This window comes from Varroa destructor, unplaced genomic scaffold, assembly GCF_002443255.2.
Source record: "Varroa destructor unplaced genomic scaffold, Vdes_3.0 BEIS01000002.1, whole genome shotgun sequence".
Taxonomy (NCBI): domain Eukaryota; kingdom Metazoa; phylum Arthropoda; class Arachnida; order Mesostigmata; family Varroidae; genus Varroa; species Varroa destructor.
Genome location: NW_019211455.1, coordinates 8,287,839 through 8,294,627, shown reverse-complemented (window position 1 = coordinate 8,294,627; position 6,789 = coordinate 8,287,839). Strand labels below are relative to the sequence as shown.

The 6,789-nt window shown below is 38.1% G+C and overlaps 1 long non-coding RNA gene across 1 annotated transcript in view; it reads left to right on the top strand.

Moving 5' to 3' along the window:
• Window positions 1-6,789, top strand: part of LOC147757319 (uncharacterized) — a 62,739-nt gene that overhangs the window by 18,082 nt on the left and 37,868 nt on the right. The gene's annotated exons all lie outside the window — the stretch shown is intronic.

Below are 6,789 nucleotides of genomic sequence, written 5' to 3'. Positions count from 1 at the left end.
GGGATCTGTGTTACATTAGCGTAGCTGTTTCTACGTGAACGTACTAAAACCATATGTGACTCGTTTAACGCGATATCGCTTCTATGCAATTTCTGCAGTCAAGAAAGAAATTGCCTTATGAAAATATCGCGTGGCACAATTACGCTCACAACCGAAATTAAAAATGGTTGTTTAGTGGTTTTTGGAAGGTCTACTAGCTGGGTACGTAAGAGCATCGTGCTGGTAACGCGAAAATCGTACGTGCGATCCCTGCGCCGGTCACAGTTATTTTACAGCCTATTGAAGTAACTCATGATTAAGGCAAAGGTATGTATTTAGATTTATCCGCTGACGAGTCAATAAGGCATAGCTTTTTCTTGAAGAGATTTCTACCTGGCTACGGATATAAAGGGTACATTTTTCACCGATAGGTGCTAATTGTCTATGGGGGTGGCAAAAAAACGCCACGTCTAATGAAAATATGACAGCGACGATTAACCTAGAATGCGGTAAACCACGGCGAAACAGTAGGTGACGAAATAACTGCACCGCCAAACGAAGCTGCAAGTCTAGCTTTTTTTTCCTGTTCCACATCCTGCACCCGGTAAATATACTGCTTTTCCTCTTCGTACGAGTATAGATACCTAAGCGAAGCATTATCTTATAGGATATTTTTCTATATGCCTTCTCGATCTATACGGTTTTACGATGATATCAATACGAAAAAACGTTATCGTGTTAATGGCAAGGCTTCCATAGCTAGCTGTTTGATTGCTAAGTAGTTTCGGAAAACCTAAATGTTTCGGAGAAAATTTTGTGATTTGAAGCTGTAACGTGATTTCGGTACATACGCTTCGTGCATTATAAAACTATAGGACACTCGTTGAAAATCGGCTACTGTCGGTTTAAAACATTTTTTTCGGAAACAATGGCGGCGCCAAAATTTTATTATTTAAAACGAGCCAAAAAAAACAGAATTGTTTATATTTGACTTTTAAATTGTTCCCGCCTTCAGCTTGTGCTCGTAGCCCTTCGACCTCTGTCAAGTAGCATCAGGGTGATCATGGTGTGTGTGACTTATTTTTGAACCGTGACAGATGCTGACCACGATTTCTGCTGTTGGGACTTACGAACGTCAAAATAATCTTGTACGCCAACCGCAGTGGTATGGTACAGTCCTGCTGCTGGCGATCGAACACGATTGATCACTGAATAGTATATCGGCAAATCTTCTGCTGGCATGTGACCGTTTAAGTCCTACCTACGACAAACAGATATTGAAACGAAACAATTCGTACGATCTTTGACCCCGATATCAGCGCTAGCAGTTGGCAGTGCTGGTTACGACGTTACGATAACTATTATAGATCGATCGCTATCTGATCGTGCAGCGCAGGTGTTCGGCCTTGTGACGAAACTCATCGCGACGTTCTATTAGATGCAAAGTATCAAAAAGGCAGAGGACAAAACGAATCCTCTATCGATTTGATCGCGTTGGTACATCGTCGGCTATAAATAGTGGCTATGTCTAAGCTTCTATTGATGAGCGAGAATTCTTGGCTCTTGCGTTTAGTAATCACCGTAGAGAAAAAAAAACAGTTGGTTTTGATACTTAACGATACCGAATGGCTTATCCCAGAAGAGGTATTACTCGCGGCCATAAGAAGCATAGGTAACGAATGGACATAGCCTACAAAGGAGTAGGAAAGTCTATAAACACAATTAAAGGCAAAAAACATGCACTCTGTTTCTATATATATATATATATACACATATTATCGTCTTGCAGTATTAATTACGCTGTGTTTATATAGTACACAACACGCACAGCTCTATGAATTCAACCGTTTATACAGACATTTCTTGTTTAAGACGTATAATTGTACGTTTTAAGACGTAATAATAACATCAGTCGCGGTCTGCTTCTAAAGAAATGCACATCCGTCAGAAACAAATCGTATGTGTTACGGTGTAGGGAAATGCTAGCACATGGTATATATGATCTGCTCAGATAACAGGACCGGCTTAGTCTATAATATGCAAAGATATCGAATGAGGAAAAAATAAGTTGGTCTACTTGGACGCGAATTCTCAACAGCATGCTAGATTCTGAGGTGGCGTTTTCGAAATTAAGACGTTGACACAGAATCACTTAGATTAAAGGACGTCATATTAGAATTCAATGACTCGAACAAGGTTTCGTAAGGCTATAAGTTAAACCATTTAACCCGATCTAGCTTCAAGGAGCAACTGCTTAGTTTACATTGCTAGTAAATATAAGCATTGGTCATGCAAGTAAAATAGCACAACAGTCTAGAGCCCGCTTTCATCATTACTGAGCTTATCACTGCAAATTAAGGTTCAATGAACCGATAATTTAGGACATCAGCTAGAACTTCGATGTATAAGCTGCAACAGCAACTGAATTGTCGTTTCTGTTTTATTATGCATATATGCTACTAGCCAAAGGCCATCATTGCACACCTGCATGGGACATTACTCCTGGCAGAACTTCACCAGTGCTCCGCGTCTACTGCTCCAATATTCAAAATTAGGGGCTAGTTACTAAATGTCCTTGCTAAGTTATGTCCTGTGTCTGTTCTAGTTGAATTAGATTGTCCACTTGTTAGTTACATGTTGTTGAATTGTGAGTACTTCCTTCTTTACTGAAGGCAGTGCTAAATAATGCTTTTAGAAAACGTTTGGATCGTGCCAAAGTTGATGCTGGCAACTATAAATGAGAACCAAGCAGAACATTTTAACTTCAAGTGTCGACAAATAAAGATATTTTCTGATCAGTGACAGTACAACTTAAGTAACGTGACCTAATAGATAAGAATAATCAAATTAAACTAAGGAAAACAATAATAACGGGCCGTCTACAGAAAAAAAGCGTGTCTTTTAGACTCTGGGATATCGTTCTGGACAGCTGAAAAAAAGATTTTGGAAAATTGATTCTTCTTCGTACGCAATCACGTATTCCTTGCTGTGTTATATTTATGATTAATCAAACATAGATATTTCTTATATTGCTGTATGATTGCGAAATATAAATGGACTAGTAAGTTTCCTGATTATAGAAGGTCCGGTAGCAAAGTTCTTTAATTGACCTGTCCTTTCAAAACGCGAGAATTAGTTGATTGACGTACAGAAAATATGTCATCCACTGGCAGAAACGCTGGCTTTTTAATTGTAATAATCTATTTATCCATTCTCTCTCATCGCAGTATCTATGGGGTTCAATAAACACTAAACCATCAAACTTTTCCTACGGATAACTTCTATTATGGCCGTTGAGTTGAACTTAATTTGTTCTTAGAACATTATTAACTAACACTGAGGCCTAACGTTTAAAGTTTGGTGTACTCCAGTTAGACTGAATGCTCGAAATCTAAGTCTGCTGCTTCATCGTTGCTGATCAACTTTTATCCAGATCGGAATATGTTGTCGATCATAAATACAATCCTAGAAGTTTATCGTCATCCGAGCTATTAAGCAACTGTATATTTAGGATTTTTTAAATTCAAATAAAACAATTTAAAAACAAAACTATAAAATATAATCAGGCTATTATTTTCATTATATTTCAATGCTTTTCTTTTGTAAAACCGAATTCCTGCATGTGGTATCGTGTACTGCTTTATATCTGCAGGACCATACTGTGACCGTCCGCTACGTTGGCTATACGATGAGCTACAACACATGTCGATACAGCCATTTCAATATTATCATTGTACGTTTCCACCTCTCATTATTCTCTCAAAATTATATCCTATTTCTAGCTAGGTGTCCAGGTATGTATTCTATAATCATTAATTGGAATAACGCTAGCCAAACTATGTATGGCAATGCTTAATCGACAACGCTGTTAAAATCAACCTACGGTCCTAAAATGATGTAACAGTTGATTTTTGGCCTATACACAGCCTGAACAAGACACTCAGGACACCGAAACAAACAGCCGCCCCAAGTGTCTCTGGCATACCTATCATCATGTTTTTTTTTTTATCACGTGTTTATCTACACTGCTACCTTAGTCATCATTCACCTTTCCTTTATTTTACATCGGTCAAATCAAGTCTTGTCTCGAACTTGATGTAACAACACCGACTGTTCGCTGAACACGGCGCGTGATATATCATTATAGTCAGCGCTGCTAGTGCAAAACGACGTACGTGACGCGATTTTATGGAAACTGCATTATATAGGAATTTTTCTTTGCATTTTCGCCGTTTACATATGCCTCATATAGTATGCTTCTCTAAATGTTGGTTACACGTTTCTAAGTAGCACCGTTATAGTTATCGATATTTCATTATAGATCAATAGGAACTCAGCCTGCAAACCCTTCATAAGCGCATTCATTCGATTGTTCATGGGCAATGGTATTTTCAACAAAGTCACTGGAATGGGAACCACCCCTTGGATTGGCTACTCAGCATCCGACAGTATAATGAGCACTTCATTTACTAGCAACAACGGAAACAATCACAATGGAGCGAACGTAAAGCGTTTGATCTTCGAATGATTGCTTCAATCGAAAACACAATCACCCCGCTAGGAGCGGGCGGGAGGTGGATGGGAAAAAGACTGGTCATTGTGTTGTGACATTAGCGGCAGTTGTGACCGTCTGAGTAATGACGGTGGCAGTGGGACGCGTAGTGATAGAAACCATAGCACCGTGAGGTAACGTAAATCTGAATCGTTAAATATGACAGAACGGAAAATCGCGGTATAGGTAAATGCTTTAATTTCGATTGACTTTTTAATAAGCGTTTTCGTAATATGTATATCGACTATACAGATACGGGTGGATACTTTCACCATAGACACCGCTGGAATTAGCTATTTTTTTTTGGTCGAATCTATATTCGTATTGTTCGTATTTAGCGTCAAATACACACGCACGCGCAGATACGTTGCAGTAAATAGCTAGACGCAAAACTCCCAAAAATATCCCCAGAGAGACTCAGGGGTGAGATTTTTTTTGTCTTCGATAAATGGAAATCGTTGCCTTGTGTCAGACCTGCTACAATTTAGTTTCGACGATCGAAATATGGACACGGGGCTAAGCGTCCGAGCGAATGAAAAGGTCAAATGGGAACTTTTATCTCGGTCTCGTAATCTAGAACCAATTGGGTTAAACAGACGGGTTATACATGAACGATCATTTCGCCGGTGTTGAATTTGCAGCTTGCAAAGAAGCTATTGAAAAGAAACAGTATGAAAAATCAAGAATTTTCATAACTGGTCGTATCTTACTGCACGTTGCGTAGCTACAGTATGACTATAGAAAGATTCCGAATAGATCCTGTTTGCTGTCCATCAAGAATCCGACGAAACACATAACGGCAGAAAAGAGGTCACTTTACGTTAACAGTACTTTTTGGTCAGAAAGTATTACTTAGGAAGAATATGGGAACGTAAGGCGAGAATATCGTGACCTTACGTTGCTAATCGGATTAGTTTAATTTGACGTCCTGCTAATTTTAACCAAACCAAACGTCACGCCTGGAGAAGATGATGACAATTTCCTGTACATTCATAGAATTGGATGGGGACAAAATTGCTATTCGTGGGCTGATAGCATTTAGGAGCATCGAATGAATCAGGATTTAATCATAGTATCTAAATAGCAAAGCGACATTTGAAGGATCCGCAAATTATAACCTTGTATCTGATAGTTACATCAGATTTTTTTTTAGTTATTATACACACAGAACTAACTGTATCAGTATTGATATCTTCGGCTTGTTTGAAACATTTTCCTTGCGAAAACTCATTAGAAACATTATCGATGGGGAGCAAATATACCCTTTGACAGGTAGGTAGAGTAAATATGAACCTGGAAATATCGAAAGAGGCAACGTATACTTTTTTTTTTTTTTTTTTTTTTTTTCGGAGGTTAGGCAACGTATACTGAAAACCGCTAGTAAGCCTAAGATTTCAACATTTCTTTTTGAGTAAGGTCCTGCAAATACCGTTATTTCGCTCAATCACGTTCAGGTTAGTTGATTTTTTTGCTCTGTAATGCATTAGTTTGGCTCATAAAAATAATTAATAAAAATAATAATGAATAAAAAATCACATCTGTTATCGTTCTCACAATCGTTCTAATCGTTCCTAATCATTTTAATAATTCATTTAATTTTACCTAAGCCCAGCTATTTCCTTTCATGTGTACACACTGCATATATATAAAAAGCCCTCGTACAAATATTGCCAAATGTGGTATTTGACGATTTCGTGTTATATATATATATATATATATATATATATATATTCTGAATTCGTTTTATAGCCAACTACAAATCTAATGAAATGTTTCGGCAAAACTCGCAACGCAGATGTGGACCGGATCTTAAAGCCAAAAAGTTTAAGTCTCTGTTTCATGTATATATATATATAAAGCATTACATAAACACTTTAAAAATCAGTTAAAGACACAATAAACGTAGCCAAGAATAGGGCTTTTTGAGCAAAAGAGCCTCGGTCTATATATTTCACCACGTTGACAGTACAGAAACATGGTTTACCAAATTCAGTGTGCAAAACAGCTCAGATCAACTACTGTTACTGCTACGACGGTGCTACAGGAAAAAAAAAGGTTGCCTGAATTTTAGCCGACGTCGACCTAAACAATTTTGCGAGGGTGATCGTTTATGTTGCCGCCTCGCCTACAAGCAGAATTATCGACCAATTGTTTTGCAGTCCGCTGTCTTCTCTTTCTTTCGTCAAAGTATCATAGGCAGCACGGGGCATATTAATATTCCTGAAAACGTCATCAAATGCACTTTATCACAACATGAA